The sequence below is a fragment of the Alligator sinensis genome, unplaced genomic scaffold, assembly GCF_000455745.1.
Source record: "Alligator sinensis unplaced genomic scaffold, ASM45574v1 scaffold76_1, whole genome shotgun sequence".
NCBI classification, from domain to species: Eukaryota; Metazoa; Chordata; order Crocodylia; family Alligatoridae; genus Alligator; species Alligator sinensis.
Window position 1 is genome coordinate 1,226,478 of NW_005841865.1, and position 19,565 is coordinate 1,246,042.

The 19,565-nt window shown below is 50.7% G+C and overlaps 1 protein-coding gene across 4 annotated transcripts in view; it reads left to right on the forward strand.

Annotated features, from left to right (window-relative positions):
- Nucleotides 1–19,565, forward strand: part of PLCG1 (phospholipase C gamma 1) — an 82,758-nt gene that overhangs the window by 18,607 nt on the left and 44,586 nt on the right. The window lies entirely within an intron of this gene.

Below are 19,565 nucleotides of genomic sequence, written 5' to 3' on the forward strand. Positions count from 1 at the left end.
CCCCCCCCCCCCAAATGCTGTCCTTGATACCTGAAGCTGCCCTTGTGGCTTCCCAGTTAATAACACCAAATTCCCAGCTCTGATGTCCGCTCCTCCATTTTAGCCTCAATGACTTTCTGCAGAGGCACAGCTGGCATGGGGTGCCCACTCTTTACTAAAAGCATGGTCTGCTTTTAGCACAACCATTTGCCTTCCCACCGAGTACTAATTGCTGTGTTGCTGGTGGACACTGGTGTTATCAGTAGTGGAGATATTAATATCTGCAGTCTATCCCTGGACTTTGTGGAAAGCTGTGGGTGTTTTTTCTGGCCATTGATGTCCTTCTGCTCAAGCAAATGAGTGCAGATCTAAGAATGCTATTGTGCAGTCCCTTTGGCAGTAGAGTCTGTTTGTGGGATCAGACCTGATGCTGTAATTCCTTTTTCCATCCAAGATGCTCTCCTCTAGGCTCCATCCCCATCCCTTTTTGATGCTGAGATGAAGACCTGGGTCAAATGCACTTTATTGATCCGTCTTTGTCCTCTGCAGTACCTTTCAGATCTTGTTACTGCTGCACGTCCACTCGGGAGAATGAGACAGGGCTGGAGAGTAGGCTGGCGGGGTGGAGAGACTGATTGCTCTTGAATCCTCAGCCACTGGTGCCTTGGTTATTTTCCTGTAAAGTGATAGTATTTCTGGGGAAGGCGGAGGGAAGCTGTGGTCCTCTGTACAGCACAGAATAGGTCACCTTGGACAACTTCAAAGCCATCAGTGTTTGTCACAGTAGACCTTAGGGCTGGTTGCTGCTGCTGTTTAAACTAATAGAATTTTTTGCTCACTTGTGGTGCCAGATGGACACCCCTTGATGACTAAAGCTTTCTTTGCATCCCTGAGGTGGGTCCCAGGAAGAAGAGGTACCTCTGCCTTTTAATTTGATTGAAAGCAGGAGTTCTTCAGTTGTGCAGGTGATAGATCAATCTGGATGTGCCCTGCATTCACTCACTGCTACTGTGACAGACCAGCTACTGGGCTAGATGGAACTGCGAGCTGACCCAGTGTGGCACTTCTTACTTGCCTGCTCTGGCAAACTTCAACTACATAACTTGCAAATGGGGCAACTCCGCTAGCAGCAACTGTGCCAAAAGCTGTGACATACATGGGGTTCCTTCGTGGCTTTTTGCCACCTGTTTACCCAGCTATGGGGGTTTGCCAATGTGGCATTTCATGCTGGAATCCTCTCTGCATGACAGCTGGTGCCTCATCACCTCCTGTGGAGCTGCACTGTGATGGTTTTTCCCTTCCTCATATAGCCAGGTCTAACAGTGCCAAGACTGATGGGTTCTCAGGCCCAGCTACTGGTTGGCATTTTGCTGAGCTGAGTGAGGGAAATATTTTTTTTCCCCCATGTTCAGCGAGTATTTGTCAATGTCTTTAAGCCAAGTCGTTTTGTCCGTGTTCGTTCCCAACTTTGTGTTCGCTCTCCATGCTTTTCCTGGCAGGACAGCAAATTTTAAGCTAACATTGAGGGATATTTGTTTGTGGAGAAAACAAAATGCAAATTTATATTTCTCCCAGAACCTCCCATCATCAGACCTTGCCAGTCAGGGAGCAGAACCATGTTGTGTGTCTTACCAGAAGCCCTGGAGTTTCAGGTCCGGGCTGCTTGCAGTGGGCTGAGACTTATTCCGTGAAGTAATTCTCTGACTCAGCTAGAGAAGTTGCTGTTGGGGGTGGATGGAAATTCAGTTGACTAAATCATTTGCTGTAAACTGTCCGTTCACCTCTACGGCTTAGTCTGGCCACTAGCCACACTCCTGTCTGTGTTCAGTAGAGTGTCTCGCCTGCACCTCATTTCTTACTCACTTTTTCTTCTCTCCATGTAGAAGCAAACTTAAGTTTTACTCTAGTCTCCATCTGGATAACTGGAGCACCCTGGAGCATTTAGATTTCCAAAGTGCTCTGACTCCTGTTGTTCCTTTTGAGGCAAGTCAATGAGTGCGGTCTCCAGTGGGGATACTAGGTCATGTTGGTAAAGCTGCTCAGAAAAGTAGACCCAAGTCCGGGGCAGGCAATTATTTTGGGCAGAGGGCCACTTACCCAGTTTGGGCAAGCTGTCAAGGGCCGCATGGGTAGCCCTGCCCCACAGGTGCCCTGCCCCCTGGCCATCATCTTGGGATCAATGTCCCAGGGCCAGCACTGGTGGGGCCCAGAGCAGGGCACAGGTTGGCAAGGGTCTGTGGAGCTGGGCTGGGCTGCACCAGCAGGGAGCGGGGAGCTGGCCTGGCTCCATAGAGCCCCTGCCGGCTGGGACCCCACACTCCTGCCACCTTGGCCCTGGGCCCCCACTGGCACTGCCCCCAGGACCCTGGTGCGGGCCTCGTGCTCCCGCTGGCTCCCCATCCACTCACACCCAGTGCCCCCCAGCCCTGCAGTACAGGCGGGGGGGGGCAGTGCTCAGCCCCAACCCCTTGCTTGCCAGCAGGGAAGAAGCTGGTGCTGAGCGCGGGGAAAAGCGGCCCCTTGCCCGCCCCGTGGCCAGTGCCCCGCACTGCAGGCGCTCACAGCCCACGCGAGGCTGTCTGGAGCAGGCACAGGCAGCCCCACGTGGGCTGTGAGCAGCTGCAGTGTGGGGTGCTAGCCATGGGGCAGGCGAGGGGCCACTTTTCCCCATGCTCAGCACCAGCTTGTAACCCTCCCCACTGTCAGCCTGGCAGCGGGGCCAGGTTGCAAGGTGGTGCTGTGCGCGTTGAGGGAGGGCGGGAAGTGGCCCCCACATGCCTGGCGCCCCGCGCTGCAGGCGCTCGCAACCCGCATGGGGCTGTCCAGAGTGGGCACCGGCAGCTCCACGCAGGCTGCAAGGAGCTGCAGCGTGGGGCGCTGGGTGTGGGCAGGGAGGGGACTCTTCCCCCTCATGCTCCTTCCATGCCCGGGGTCCCCCCTGCCCCCACTTACCTGAGCTTCCTGCCTGGGGCAGCCATGTGCTCCCAGCCCAGAAACCCCGGCTGGGGAGCGGGGCCAGGTGGGCCCCACTGCTGTGGGAGCCTGCCAGGCTTCCCCTGGGTCTTACTGCCCTGGGTTCCTGTCACTTTTGACAGGAACCCAGGGCAGAGAAATATTAATTTATTTTTTTTTAGGGGCCCCGCGTGCCAAATAGAAAGGCCTCGTGGGCTGGATCTGGCCCATGGGCCGTATTTTGCCCACCCCTGACCTAAGTGCTTTGTGGTGGTGCTGGGTTTACTCTCTCTAATTCTCAGTCATGTCATCTAATGTAGCCATGTAGAATAGTGGGTTTCAACTTTCTGACCCCGTGGACCGGGTGAGGGTTGTGAGACCAGTCCATGGACCTAATCTACCATGGGGTTGGCACATGGGGTCAGTCCGCAGGTTCAATCTTGCACGCAGCCAAGTCTTGAGCACAAGATCTCTTCTGTTTCGGCACAAATGAATAGATGGGGCCATGTCATCTGGTCACTGGGGCTCCCCGTGGATCCAGAAATTTGACAGCAGAGGCAAGGTGATTAACACTGCCACCACTTCTCTGCCAATGAATTTCCAGACGGGTGAGGAGATCCCTGGGCCATATGACATGGCCTCATGGGCAGGATCTGGCCTGTGAGCTGGAGGCTGAGCACCACTGATGTCGAACAACCTCCTATCCCTTACAACTGGGGACTGGGCATCTGCTTAGTTTGGTTGTTTTAAAGCCAGGATGTTACATCCTTGGTTTATCTTGTGAATCATCGTTGCACACCTGACAGTCCTAACTTTTGTGTGCCACCCCCTGGCACCCTTGAAAGCATCTCAAGGCACCCCAGGGTGCTGCATCACCCTGGTTGAGAATCACTGACTTAGTCAAGGTTTCCTGACTCCCAGCCACTAGGTAGATGGGGCTCTCTCTCAACCTCTCCCCTTGCCGGAGAGCCAGATTGCAGAGATAAACAGTCACATATTTGTGCTTTACTACCACTGCGGCAGCTGTGCCTGCAGCCCTGATGGATGTGTCTACAGACTTCCCCTGATCACAGTGAGCAAGGAGGGTGTGAACTAGCGGGGTTTAATCCTTAGGTAAAATGCTCTGTGTGGTCTTGGCCTTTGGAGCCTGAGACTAGCTTGATGGAAAACCCCAGCTGTGCAGAGCAGTCAGCGCTGGCTGTTAGCACAGCTCTTGCAGCTTTATCTCTTCTGGCAGTAGAATTGCTCACTGAAAGCTGTTCACTGATCACCTGGTAACCCAGAGCAACCTGATGAGTCTTAGCCCATTAGAACAGCAGAGAAGCGGGTGATGGTAACTGCTGGGTAACCCACATGCCTCCCAGAAGCCCATAACACAGGAATGTCAGTCCAGCTCAATAACTCCCGGTGGAAGTGGGGTGTAATCTCCAAAGAGGAGTATACCTCCTCTGCTCGGGCCTGCAGGCGGGCTGTTAGGAAGGCCAAGGCGGGGATAGAGCTCGGATTAGCGTCCAGGATTAAGGATAACAAAAAGTCCTTTTTCAAATATATTGGGAGGATGAAGGCGGCACCGGGTAATGTGGGGCCCCTGCAGGATATGCTGGGCAATCTGGTGGTTGCGTCAGAGGATAAAGCGGACCTCTTTAACCAATTCTTCACCTCCGTTTTCTTGTGCAGGGACCGGGACTTCCCTGCTGTGATAGAAGCCGGACGCGAGGGGATCGCCTTCAGACCTCAGGTTGGGGAGGACCGGGTTAGAGAGCTTCTGGAGGGGCTGGACGTGTTCAAGTCAGCGGGTCCGGATGCTCTCCACCCCAGGGTGCTGAGGGAGCTGGCTGGGGTTATTGCAGGGCCCCTGGCACGGCTCTACGAGCGATCGTGGTGCTTGGGCCAGGTGCCAGACGATTGGAAGGTAGCTAATGTGGTCCCCATCTTCAAGAAAGGGAAAAGGGAGGACCCAGGCAACTATAGGCCCGTCAGTCTTACCTCAATCCTGGGGAAACTCTTTGAGAAGATCATCAAGGAGCACATTTGTGACGGGCCGGCATCAGAAATGATGCTCAGGGGCAATCAGCATGGATTTATTAGGGGGAGATCATGTCAGACCAACCTGATTGCCTTTTATGATCAGGTCACAAAGGCCATGGATGCAGGTGTCGCGGTGGATGTAGTCTTTCTGGACTTCAGCAAGGCCTTTGACACCGTCTCTCACCCCATCCTAATTAATAAACTAGGCGACTGTGGCATAGATGCCTACACGGTCAGATGGATTGCAGATTGGCTGAAGGGTCGCACTCAGAGGGTGGTGGTGGATGGATCATACTCGACTTGGGGGGAGGTGGGTAGTGGAGTCCCCCAGGGCTCGGTCCTGGGGCCTGCGCTGTTCAATTTCTTCATCAGCGATCTTGATGTTGGGGTGGAAAGCAACCTGTTTAAATTCGCTGATGACACCAAAATTTGGGGGGAGGTGAGCACGCTAGCAGGGAGAGAGAGATTGCAGAAGGATCTGGATAGGTTACAGGGGTGGGCAGACAGGAACAGGATGCGTTTCAATACGGACAAGTGCAGGGTGCTGCACTTGGGTAGTAGGAACCAGCAGCACACTTATACGATGGGGAACTCCCTACTTGAGAGCACGGAGGCGGAAAGGGATCTTGGTGTCATTATTGACTCCAAGATGAACATGGGCCGACAATGCGAGGTCATGGTTGGCAGGGCTAACCGGACCTTGTCGTGCATCCACAGGTGCATCTCGAGTAGAGCCAGGGAGGTGATCCTCCCCCTCTATGCGACGCTGGTCAGGCCGCAGCTGGAGTATTGTGTCCAGTTCTGTGCGCCCCATTTCAGGAGGGATGTGGACAACATGGAGAGGGTCCAGAGGAGGGCCACCTGCATGATCCGGGGACAACAGGGCAGACCCTACAGTGAGAGACTGCGGGACTTGAACCTATTCAGCCTCCACAAGAGAAGGCTGAGGGGGGACCTGGTGACCGTCTATAAACTCACTAGGGGTGATGACCATCTATAAACTCACTAGGGGGAACCAGAAGGGTTTGGGGGAGACGCTGTTTCCCCTAGCCCCCGCTGGCATAACAAGGAGTAATGGGCACAAGTTGATGGAGAGGGGGTACAGATTGGACATCCGAAAAAACTACTTCACAGTTAGGGCGGCTAGGAGCTGGAACCAACTTCCAAGGGAGGTGGTGCTGGCCCCTACCCTGGGGATCTTTAAGAAGAGGCTGGATACCTACCTGGCTGGACTCATTTGAGTCCCGTTTTTGTTTTTAGGGTGAGTGGTTTTGTTTGTGTTTTTGGGTTGTTCTCCCGCCCTGGCGGGGGGTCGGGCTAGAAGATCTATTAGGTCCCTTCCGACCCTAAAACTATAAAACTATGAAACTCCCCCTGCCCTTTGTCCTGCTCTGTGAGGCTAACTGGGAGCATAGTCTCTGTCTCCAGTGCGGGATTCGCTCTGGATGTGGAGGCAAAGGAACAAATGGGTCTCCCTTTCTGGCCATCCCACCTGCCCTGTCCCTGCTCTCTCCAAATGGCTGGTGAGTGTTAGACCGGGCTCAGGCACTGTACTCTCTGGGCGCTTGTGTACATGGCGGGGGTGGGAGACTTAGTCCTTAGGGTTGCATTCTGTGCCCCCGAAATTGAAGTGGTAGGTTTTTAATTGAAACCCATTGTTTCAATTTAGGGGTTTCCACCACTGTTACAGTGAGGGGCCTGATTCTTTTTTTTTTTCTCGGCAGAGCCTACCCACAGCCCGGGGACAAGCTGGTGTTGGGCTGAGTAGCCCCCAGTCTGCCGGGCGCCCCGGTCCTTCCCTCTGTGGCAGTGGCGCCCTCCCAGGGCTACCTGGGTGGGCTGCCGGTGGGCCGGGTTCTGCCCCAGCTCAGAGGCAGCACCCAACCTGATCCAACTCGTCCTCGGCCCCCGGGGGGTGCTGCCACAATGGAGGGAAGGGCCAGGGCCCCCCACAGCTCAGGGGCCGCTCAGCTCACCTCTCGGCCATAGGAGAGGCAGGCAGGCTCCGCCAAAAAAAAAAGATTGCAGTGAGGTGCCTGCTGAAGGCAGAAGCAGCAAGGGGCCTGATCCTTTTTTCGGTGGAGCCTGCCTGCCCTTCCTTTGGTTGGGGGGCAAGCTGACGAATAGGTGCAATGACGCAAAGTCATTTAAAACCCCCCAAACACTTGCATGTGTACGGTGTGACGCCATTAAGCCACACAATGACCTTTTCATCACATGTACTTCGTAATGGCGTCGCATGTACAAGCGTCCTCTATGTGCATCTTTTACTTCACACCATGTTTGGTAACAGTTTCTGGAGGGAGGTGAGGAGAGCGAGGAAGAATAAGTGATGGAGCCTGCAAGTGACAGAGCATGCGACTCAGTGGTGAAACCAAGGCGGTGGCAGCAGCAGCAGCAGCATCTAGAGATTAAGGCAGGAAATAGTTATACCCGCAAAGAAGCCACACACAGCAGCTGATGGGCCCGAGGCACAGTGGAGCGTACCACACGTGTCTGCCTATGTTGTTCTTCAAGCACTTCGCTTCTACTAAGCTTGCCAGGTGTTGGGAAGAGAGAGCGTGTTCTCTGGTACAGCGTTTCCGCTGAGGGGGTTATACCATCATCTCCATAAGTGAAACATCGTTAAGGGGTTGACAACAAAACAGGCTTCTTACAGATCAGCAGATATTTGCTAGAGAGCAGCCTGAGTCCCTTGGATCCAAAGCTGAAGCAAGACTGGGATGGTTCCAGAGCTCGATGGAGATGGGAAGCTCTGGTTCCATTTCTGGGATCTCATGATGTTTCTGTAGCATCTTCCATCCCACACCTGTCTACACACGCTTGCCGATGGTATGCAAGTATGTTTGCAGTTACTTCTAGGTGAAACTAATACAATAGTTGCCTAACAACACAGATCCACCAAAGGCAGTATGTTAGGATAAGTGCTGAATTTGTTTTCTGCTGAATCTGGCTTGACTCCAGCCAGTGGGACCATGTCTGCCATCCTTCATTTGTACGGCATGGTGTGTCACTAAGCAAGTTAGTGAAATCTGTCTGCATGCCTAGCATCCTTCCCAGCACCATCTGCACACACTGCAATGAGGAATGCATTAATCCAGGGGTGGGCAAAGTCTGGCTCATGGGCTGGATCCAGCCAGTAGTGGACTCCATTTCCCAGCAGTCCCTGCCTGTGTGGATGAGGCTGGTTTCCATGGAGACCTCAGCAGCAGTGTGATAGCTGGGGGCCAGGGTTTCAATGGAGAAGGCTGGCAGGCAGAAGTGGTGCCAGCCTCTTCCTGGTGGGTGGCTGAGGGGAGCCTGTGCTGCGGGTGGGAGTGGGGCAGGCTTGGCTGCTGCCGCCTGTGCAAGGCAGGCAGTGGTGGTGGCAGGGGAGGAGGTGCCACTGGGAGAGGGAGCTATGGGGGAGATACAGAGAATTCTGGGGTGTCTATAGCCCCCCTCGCTCCCTAGCATCACCCCTACTAGCAGTGGAGCCAGGGCGGAGGTGCTGCATGTCTCTGCCTGGAGCATGCAAGCTGCAGATTGTGGCTCTGCCCTGGCTCTGGACCATGCTGTCACCACCGCAGGATCCCAGACGGACTCCAGAGCAGCTCCCTGCTTTGCTGCATGCCCTGCCAGTGCTGCTGGGGCCAATCTTCATGGAAACCCCAGCCTTGTGCTATCACAACATGGCTGCTGCTGAAGTCTGTATGGAAGCCAGCCCCAGCCACGTGGGCAGGGCTGCTGGAAAATGGAGTCTGGCCACCGGTCAGATCCACCACTTACCCACCCCTGCATTAATCTGTACCATGCATGTGCGAAGCAGAGCAGTGCTGTTATTATCCCCACTTTACAGGTGGGGAACAGAGGTACAGGGAGACTAAGTGACTTGTCCAGGGTTACACAGGTGGTCTCTGGCAAACATGGCAGCTACATGCAGGTTTCCTGAGTCCTACATCAAGTACCTTTACCACATCCTCTCTTTAAGCAGTAGCGTGGCTTGCGGAGTGAATTGCCCGGCTGAGCGAGTGGTTGGGCTCCATTTCGAGTACTAGCGTTATTGGGTACCATATCATGGTGGTTATGTAACCACAGGACAGCAAGGGGAGAGCGCTCAGTGCAAATTAGTTTTGGCATTTTACACTAAAGTGGCAGCATTTCTGTTTTTAAGACATATATCCTAGAAGGGGGAAGGATCTCTAGGTTTGGACTTGTACATTTAATTTAATTTACTTTTTTTATATTGGAATGCAGAGGTAACTTAGCTTCACCTCTAAAGAGAAAACAAGGACAACTATTGGGGGCTCAAGTAGCTGGCTGCTGCTTCTCTCTAATATACCAAACAGTTCATGACCTGGGTCTTAGAGAAACCCGATAGCACTAATGCACTGAAAATGCTGATGGCTGGCTTTGGAAACAGTGTGACAGTGGTGAAGAAAGATATAGGGCAGCCCCACTGCTTTCTAGTCAGTATCTGTGAGTTAAGGCTGCATCTGTATGGTGGGTCCCCCCCGCCCTTAGTTCTCCATTATTCTGTTAGGCTCAGTCTGATTTATGGAGGAAGAAGGTGCATTGAGTTGAGGTCAAGCTATTGTAGCTTTTAAAACCCTGTAAGTACTAATGGGAGACGCACAATTCCTATCCTTTAAAATGTGTCTAATTTAGATAGTCTCCACTCTCATTTATAAAATACTCTGAGGTTATTTTTTGGTTTATTTCAGATGATATGTCCTGACCTCCTATGGCTATTAAAGATGTGATGGTACTTTTCTTAAGAATAAGGATGTTAACCTTTGTGTCCTAGCCAAATTCCTACTCAAGTAATTACTGCCTGCTGAAGTTTTCTCTTGTAGTTGTAGTTGGATATGATATTTCCTTCCTGACCTCTATGGTGCTGTGCAGCATTAAACATCTGCCACCATCCACCCAAGAAGTAATCGCATTTCAATGGTGTTTAGCGCACGCACCAACGGTATGTAGGCCTCAAAGCCCTCGGGCACCCTTATGGATGGAAAGGGCTTTATAAATATGAGATGCTGACGGCATAGGGATCAATACTGCAAGGTACTGAGCTCTCTGGCCCACATCCAGCAAAGCACTTAACGCATGTGCTTGTCTGTTCCACTGAAGTCATGTCTGGTTTTGTTGCTTTGATTAAAGTTAGTTTGCAAGAAATTTGATATAGGGGCCATGTAATCCCAGTGTGTCTAGGCAGGGCTTTGAACCTGTTTTACTAAAACCCTTTAAAATCTGACTTTTAGTTAAACTGGTGCAACTTCTAATGAATAGGTGTGGTCCAGCTGTCAAACACAGCAGACTTTCAATAGGGAGCAGTGCAGTGTACTCCCTCTGTAAGGGAGTTAGAAATTTCTCTCCTAAATTGGTTGTTTCCTTGTTATTTCTACCAGCATTTACTTGAAACTTAATTTTATTTCCCTCTTTCACATTCCTTTCTGGTTATTCTCTTTCAAATCAGTTGGACTTGAGGCATGCCTCTAACTTTTGTCAATTGGATGGCACCCAGTTTCAAAAGCTGACATGTACTGCAGGGCTTACCTCTTTACACAGGGACTGGGCACTAGGGGTGGGGGATCATCCAGTCAGAAGCATGGCCTATCTCCTTATACCTTGTGGTACCCTCCAAGGGATCTGGCAGCACCCTGGGGTGCCCCAGCACTGTAGTTGAGAATCACTGTGCTAGGGTGTTAAACACTGAAATGTTTGCATTGGGCCTGATCATGTGTGAGGGCAGAAGATTTTAAATTTTGACTGACTTCAAGGACAGAAGCAGATTTTCTGCAACCATAGATTGATTCTTATAAGTGGCAAAGGAAGAGATCTGGGATAAACAGACTCCTTCGGATAAAACTCCTCTGTGATGAGGGTAAGGTAGGTGTAGTTGGATATGCCTAGAAATTTGAACATGTCTTTTTTGTAATGGCCTCAGGAAAAGCTGATTTCTCTACGAGATCAAATGTTGACTTAATTATTCTAGCACTTATCTGGCTTTGGAAAGCCAATCGCTGTAATTACATTATGGTTTAAAGGTTGACATCATCTGGCTCTCATGATTTGGAGACAGGGAATCAGTACTTCTGTGCTTTAGGGGGATTCTACAAAGGTAGCACAGCACAGTACAGGGTACACAGACAGGAGGCCACCATCAGGTTCATGAGACTAGCAGACACTCTCAGTAAAGCACCGGTGTGGTTTGATATGGACCACTTCAAAAAGACCTTATTAACCAGGACATGGACTTGTCAGGGTGATTGAAGTCCCTCATATGAAGCCATGTGAAGCAGAACATGGCAGGCAGAGATCACTGGGCGAGCCATAGACGTAACATGGACTCTTCTGCACTTTTGATTGCTCCTGTAGCTGTCAAACTTCTGCTATTCTCATTCGTCGACTAGTTATGGAAAGGTGGCTGGAACCTCTAGTTTGAAAGAGAAAACCAGGAACGTAAACACAAGATCAGGATTGTAGAGGTAGAGTTAAGACTGGTATCTGAGTCCAAAGGCACCTGCCAGTAACCCCGGCTGAGGTTCATGGTGGTAGGATAATGTTCATTCTTCCGCCTGTCTGCATCAGTCCTAGACAAGGGGTGCATGTCAGAAAAGTGAGCACGTTTAAGCTTTTCCTGTTCCACACATCTGATCAACTCATCCTTTGTGGATACCAGCACCACAGATGAGGCTTGCAAATGAATTTGAATCTCCTTGAATTTCAGACTTCTTTCTCCAGGTCCTGGGCCATGTTCCTAGTGCTTCTGAAAAGGGGAAAGTTTAATGGGAGGTTTGAGTCGTGTCTGCACCTGGTGTGTCCAGGCTTACTGGAAAACAAGATTGCAATGATTTCGGATCTCTGCTTCCTACGCAGGAATCAAGTGTTCAGAGAAGGTATTGATTCCAACGGAGAGCTAGCCTCTTTCCGTCATTTGGTTCACCGGGTATCTTCTTTCTCCTTCCACTGTCTGAACGCTGTTAAGTCCAGTTTCTCCTTGCCAGTTATGGGTTCATTGTATTCACATGCTATTCTAGCATGACAATAACAGTTTGTAGCCCAATGACATAATTGACTTGGTTTAGTTGTTTGGTCCCTTTATGGTCTGTCTTGAGCCTAGATCTCTATTCTACAGTGAGCATCATAGTGGGATCTCCTGTATCCTGTGGCTAGCCACGTGCTGTGTCATCATCCCAGATTTTTTTTTCCCCTCGGGCTTGGCTACCTTCTCACTGACAGAGCACGACCTGACCTGTAAATGAGAACACGAACTGCGCTGGGTCTCTGCTGTCGATGCCGTATCTTGTGTTGACACTGATAAAAGCCAGGGGTCCTTCAGTCTCCTACTAAAGCAGCTTAGAAGGAAAGAAGCCTGCACTCCTTCCCAGTAAGCAAACAGGTAGAACAAACGCACACAGCAGGTGGAGCAAGCACTCATCCTCATCCTGCAGCTCCTGTTCCACCAGTCTACAGCATCCTTTCCAGAGTCCCATAAATCTCTCTAGCAACTCACGGGCTTGGTAGAGAGACTGGTCCAGAGGCCCAGGAGTGCCTGAACCTGCATTTCATCCGCCAGAGAAGGGTGAATATAAATTTTAGATCCCTGGTCCATGAAGACCTTTATGTGGAAACCCACCATGTGAAAACTTATCTGTGTCTGCCTTCATGGAGGACAGTGTGGTAGCTCAAAAGTATCAAATAGCACAGTCTACTCGATCCATATTTGTATTTCTTCCCTGACTAGTCTGTCTAGCTAACATGTTGCACACTCCTCACAGACACCTTTGGAAAAGGTTTCTTTCTAATAAGCTGCAGTCTCGGCTTGCTTTATACTTACCTATGCTTTTCCTGCCCGTTACCAGGAATCGTGTTCTGCCATTTGTATGAACTGCCACACACACTCCGGAGCAGCAGGAGTCGTACAGCAACTCATCCAATAATCAGCTGATACTAGCAAGTCTGCCTGCCTGCTGGTCATCTAGACTCCTGTGGCATCTACCAATTTGGGAAACTGAGGCAAAGCAGCCTCCATATCATTCTTTGTCCTCATTGCTCTTAGTTCTCTTTTTCCTCATCTTCTTCCTTTGGACATTTTCATTCCTTCTCTTTCTTCTGAAACCTCTTCTACTTTCAGCTGCAGTTTCTGCCTCTCCAGCTCTGCAGGTGGAGAGCTGGTTCTTGAAGTTGCTTCGCTGTTGCTGTGGCTGCTATGGACACTGCCATTGTCCTCTCTGGATCTTCCAGGTCTCCATCTCCTCTTCTTGGGCAAGAAGGTGATTGAAGCTGCCAAGAGTAGGATGCCTGTATCCCTGTCTTGCCAGCCAGGATGAAAGAAACTGGGGCATGGAGAGAAGGGCTGAGCACGTGAACTGTGTACTATCTTGCGGACAGCTGTGGTTGATTTTATTATGAGACTTCCCATGCTTTGTGTATTCCTTCCACTTGCTTTCTGTTCCAGAAAATGGGCAGAACCATTGCAGTGTTCCCAGACAGCACCCGAATGTCTTCCTTCTGTTTTTATTCCCACCCCTTCCACCAACCTAGGTGCAAATTGTTACCCCCAAGGGAGAGTCTCTACCTGCCAAACAACCCCTGCCAATGCATAAAGATACAGGGCTCCATTCTGCCCCGTGATGCACAGGCTGTAGCCAGGGCTAATGAACATGTGCACCAGTCCAGGTATGTGGGATCAATGATCTCTGGCCGTGGCTAAAGCAATCCTTGTGGTTGGAGCAAGCTGTGGGGGGGTGGGAAAAAAGGAATGGACTTGCAGGGCACGGAGGTTGCAGCCAGGCTCTGGGTTTCCTGTTTATCTTGGGGAGGGTGGCTGGTGTTTGCTGAGACGTCTGCATTTATTTGTGGCTCTTGTGAACTGAGGTGGAAATAGTTGGGGTTTCATGTTTGTTTTATTGTCTGGTGTAATGTGTTTGGCACTGGAGTTGGACAAACGGAATAGTCACGGCAATAGGGTGACGAGTGGAAGGGATGGAGGTAGGTAATATCCCTGGAGAAGGATGATCCATGTGTATGTGTGCAAGTGAGTCGCATATTAATTCTCTAAGGGTCAAAGATGTGACTGCAATTCATGTGGACACTCCCACGATTGCTTTAAGCTTCTGTGGTACTGCTACCACCAGCTTAGTCTGAGTTGCACAATCTGCCACAGCATCGTGAGTAGACACTTGGACACCTACCCGTGCTGGGAGCCATGCTGCTGTGGCTATGCTGCTAGTGGTATATGAGCTACCTAGTTTAAATCTACTTTGGTTTGATCTTGCAAGTTGCAGTGTGGACATACACAGGAGCCTGGGGTGAGGACAGCATTGGAAATGCATGCCTTTTTTTCCCTGTAACTTAGGCATGCTATCTGGGGTCTGAACAGTGACTTTAACCCCCAGTCATGTTGGCTCCTGGTTGGGTACAGTGGAGGGGACATGGGGAGGTTTGATGCATATCAAATGGAAGGGCCTCAAACCCACTTAAGAAAATATTTTGGCTGTTTCAGTGCCTGTCTGACTAGGGTCTTGGTGTATGTGCCTGCTGGATATCCAGCTGAAGAGTAAGGTCCATCTAGGGTGTGAGGGGAATGGGAAGCCACCTGAATTATTAGCAAGGGCAGATAAGTAACCTCTTTCAAGTGGCAGCTCTGCTACTGTGTCACAAAGGGGATGATAGGGCAAGGAGAAGCTGCATATGCCAAACCACTACAAACCATGTTACCCCACCCTCCCCACATGCAGGCAGATGTGAGGTTGAGAGAGCAGAGCAGGTAGTGGCAAACTGCCACGCTGTGGATGGACTGGCTGTTGTCATGCTGCTCCCTCTCGGTGTGCAGTTGTCCTCTGAAGCCAATTACTACCCAGGGAAGTGCATGCTGGTGTCTGAGAAGTTCATGACTTGGCTCAGTGCTTTACAGCAGGGGTTTCAAACCCCTTTGGCCCCCTGGGCCACATCTGGACCGTGGGGCTCCGCACAGGCCATGTTCAGGCCACCTCCAGCGGTGGGCAGGTGTCCATGGGAAACGCTCATCGGAGCTTCATATACCAGAATTCAGCAGCAGACCCTGGTCCTGTTCACCTCCCCCTGAATTCATGGCCCTTCCAGGAGCCCCGTGGGCCATATCTCTTTAGAGACACCCCTGCTTCAGAGACAAAACTCTTGACTGGTAAATCTGAATGAATGCAAATATCTGGTATTTATGGAAACATTGGCTTTGTCTCCGTTGGCCCAGAGGTGTGTTTTTACAACAGGAAACTAGTGTGGGGAAGCCCTTCCTTGTTTGTGTACGTCAGAGGCATAGCAGGGCAGGTCCACATCTGAGGCAGCGCTGGCTCCTATTGTGCTGATTGCAGCGGCACCCTCAGCTGCCAAGGCAGTGCCAGCTGCTCTTGTGCGCCCCCTTATAGAGGTGCTGCCCTGGTCACCCCCTCTCTTATACTAGTGATGCACACGTGTCTGACACACCGCTCCAAACTGTGTCCTGCATTTAAAGTGTTCCATGGTATGAACCACAACCTAGGCTGGGGGTTTTTTGACTGGGGCATGCTTAGAAACCACAAAGGTTCCTATCTTGATTACAGGATCTTGCTCTTTTGTTCGGAGACATACTGGTCATCAAATCTGGGGCAGGAAGAAATTTTTACTTTGGGTCAGACTGCCATGGACAGTGTTGGAGATGGTTGCCGAAACGCACACTTTCCTATGTAATATAGGTCTGCGCCCTTTTCTTAGGAACTTTTGAGCCCTACTTCCTTGTTGCAATGTCAAGATCCTTACAATGCCCTTGTCTACCCTGCTTTCACCTGTGGCGTGTTATTGGGTGTTCTTGGTGTTCAACATGTTGTTCCTTGTAGTTGATGTGAGGGTTCAAAGTGGCAACTTTTGAGGGATTCCTTCAGTTAATGATTCTCTGAAAACACTGGGGACTGGACTCGTTGTCCCCGGAGGCCTCTAGCAGTCCTATGTTTCCTATGACTAGTTCCTGGCCTTTTGCTATTGCTATCTTAAGCTGGGCTGGGCTGTTACTCTAGCATGCGTCTGTGGTTTTATTTAACATGGACAGACCTCTGTAAGATCTCTGGAGGGGCCTGGTGCTGGAGCAGGTAAGGTATTTTGTGACGGCTCCAGTGGTGTGAGCCAAAGGCTTACTCTGAATTTGCCTGAAGTACACTGAGCTGTAAATGGATACTTGGTTACTGGGGCTGGGAAACTGGAGGTGGCTGGGCATAACTAGTAGGGCTGTGCAAAATTTCACCAGCCACTTTTGTTTCGGAGGTGTTTCGGCTCCTGAAACACTGAATCCGAAACTAAACAGAAGGCTCCAAAACATCTTTGAAGCGAAACCATCCGAAACGTTTTAGTTGTTTCGGAGGCAGGCTTGCGGGGAAACAAACTCAGAAAAGGGAGTGGGGGAAGGACTGCTCTGATTGACATCTGTAACTGGCCAGTGCCTGTGATCTGTCCCTGAGGTCCCTTCCAATCCCAGTGTTCGGGGGGGAGAGGGGTGCTGCCTGCTGTCATCCCATGCACAGATCCGGGGGCCTGCACCCCCTAGGAGGAGTCTGACACAGCCCCGCAGCCTTCCCGGGGAGCGTGGGGCCCTGGATCTGCGTGCAGGATGACAGCAAGATGCTGCTGCTGGCTGGGACTGGTGCTTGGTGCAGCCTGCACTGAGGTCCAGGAAGACTGGAACTGCCACTGGCCCCAGCCGGCAGTAGCAACATGCTGTCATCCAACATGCCGATCTGGGGGCCTGCACCCCCTAGGAGGGCTGCAGGATTCTTCCCAGGGGTGCAGGCCCCCGGATCTGTGTGCAGGATGACAGCATGCTGCTGCTGCCACCAGCTAGGGCCAACAGCAGCACCCGAGTCTGCTCTGCGCACCCCGCACAAGCACCAGGAAGACTGGCGCTGCCGTTGGCCCCAGCTGGCAGCGGCAGCATGCTGCCATCCCGCACAGATCTGGGGGCCTGCACCCCCGGGAAGAGTCTGGCACAGCCCTCCTGCTGCCAGCAAATGATATGAGTTTTGTTTTGAACAGTTTTTGAGGTGCAGGGGTTTTTGTGAAACTGCACCTATCTACTTGAAACTTGGCAGGCTTAATGCATCAGAAGGGACTACCATCCCTGTAATTTTCAGCTGAATCAGCCAAGAAACGACAAAGTTATAGACATCTTAGTGGCTTCCCCATTATAGCCTATGGCCGAAACACCGGAACAGATTCAGCCGAATCAAAACAGGACAGTGATCCAAAACACCAGAACGAATCACTGTCCCTCCAAAATGCCAAATCTGAAACGAAACATAGCCATTTCTCACAGCCCTAATAATTAGGGACCTACTTAAATCGCAGTTTCACGATTTTCATGGAAACGGTGTTTCCTGGATTTTGCATGGAATTGCCACCCAAAAAATGAAATCTTATCAGAATGCAAAGAGAGCGCAGCAATCCCTGCAGCCATAGAGCACGTGGCTTGCGAGCGTGCTGCTCCGAAGCCGAGCTAATGGCACCACCTTTTTAAGAAGCCAGATACAATGCTGCAGCCTGAAGATGAGCAATTGGTCTCTTGGGCAATCAGCAGCAAGGGGCAGGGCTGCGGGAGCCCCTTGGCCAGACAGCGGTGAAGTGGGCTTGCCATGAAAAGACTGTGAAATTGGCTCTGCATGCCCTGAGCAGGCTGTGAAAATCCCTTCATCCTGCCACAGTCTGGGTAGGTCTCTAGGCATAATCCTGTCCTGCATGCTGCTGGCTAGGGAACCACACTAGCCCAAAGAGCCTTCTAGGCTCTGGGAGACTCTCTGTCTGGAAATTCCAGTAAAACACGCTGAATTTGAACCCCCAGTGGAGTCGTACCTGACTTGATGTTAATGCAGCAGAATTGGTCTTGTATATTAGGTGTGTATATATAGGTGCTAAGTGGTGAGTTAGAGGCAGGAATGAGTAAGATGGAGCTTTTGTTCGGGTCTTCTCTTCAGTACAGGGGAGACTGAATGGAAATCCCCTGTATCATGTCCTGTGGGTGGTGGTGACAGCAGGCATATGCAGAGGGCATGGCTCGCTAGATGCATGGAAACACTGTTTAGAAGAGCTAATTTTAGATCTATTGTTGATCCGTCTTCTGCATGTCTAAAATGTGGTGCTTTCTTGACTCCGTTGACAACAGCCCTTGGATTTCTATGATTGAGTTAGGGGGTTTTTTGTTTGGTTTGGGTTTTTCTTTTTTTTGTTTTTGGTTGAAGAGATGGGGGGCAGAAGAAGTAGTAGAATGATGCATCCTGTCCCCAGTTGCTTGCTAGGAGCTGGTACAGAATAGAAATCTGCGGGTTTATCAGAGTCATCTGTGGTTATTGTCAGAATCAGGCTAGCGATGCCATACACCAGGCAGGAACAGGGTGGATTAAATAGAAGTCCAGTGTGCATCACATGGAAAGTCCCATCGAAGCTGGGGCCTCATCCAAGGCAGGTGGTACAAATGGCCACCTTTACTGGCTGCACGCTTGTGTTGGGGGTCAACTGCACCCTTGTACCTTTTGTTGTGTCAAACTGGAAAATGAATGTTCATTCAAGAGAGAGTGCCCAGTGGTAAACTGGCCACGTGGTGGCCTCCTACATCAAATGTATGTTGATATAGTATGTTTATAACTTGGAGCCTGCCCTAAATCTATCTCACTGGCCGTGCGTAGATGAAACAAGAGGCGTGTGTGCACAACATGTTAAAGTGGGCTAAATGCTTTTGCGCCACTTTAATGGCATTTGAACGCCTCGGTGGCGTATTGCGTATTAATTCCAGCCACTATAGGAAATTTGGCAGTGTAATGTGCCTTAAATGACTTGGGGTGCAGCAAACTAAAACTCCTTCAAGGAGTTTTAGTTTGCTGCCCCTAAATTAAAGCTGTGTTTTTTAAAACCCACCGCTTCAATTTAGGGCCCCCGTTTCGTCTACACACGCCCACTGGTAACGTTTAAAAGCCACTTGAACTACAGGTCCCAATTCCTTTAGTCACATGAAGCAGCTGTCTCCCCAGAAACAGGCTGCTTTTCCTTGCCTCGCTCAGCTACTGGGTTGAAGTAAATGCACTTACTCGCTGCCCTGCTCAGAGCCTTCTGCCTGTGCCGCTAGTGGTTGGCATGTCAGATTTCTGCCTGATCTGGAAATAAAGGACCGTGTTTATCCTCGGTGACTGAAGGCAGTGGAATTGCACCAGGGATGACCTGTCCCTCCGTTTGCAATAACCTCTGTTCTGAATTGCTCAGAAGCGTTGTGCCTCTTGAAAATGTGACTCACCAATGTCATTATTTGATTCCCTTGAGCATTAAAGAGACTTTTTTCCAGGAAGCAAGTGGTTCTTGTTTTTTATGGTAATGGGAACCCTTTCCCAGAACTGTTGCTGAGGAAGGAAAGAAGGGGGTGGGCTGTGCAGTGTCTCCTTACCTTCCTCCCTTCAGATTCACCTAATCTGTGCACACTTATGATGGGCCCAGCACTATAGCTTCTTGACGCAACTTTAAAAAGGTGGGGTTTGCAGTCTGTGCTTCTGTGGATACACTGCTAGCAGTACTCAGCTAGTGACTTTTTAAGTTTAGCTACACTCTTAGATTTGCTTCTTAACTCTTCCTCCTGC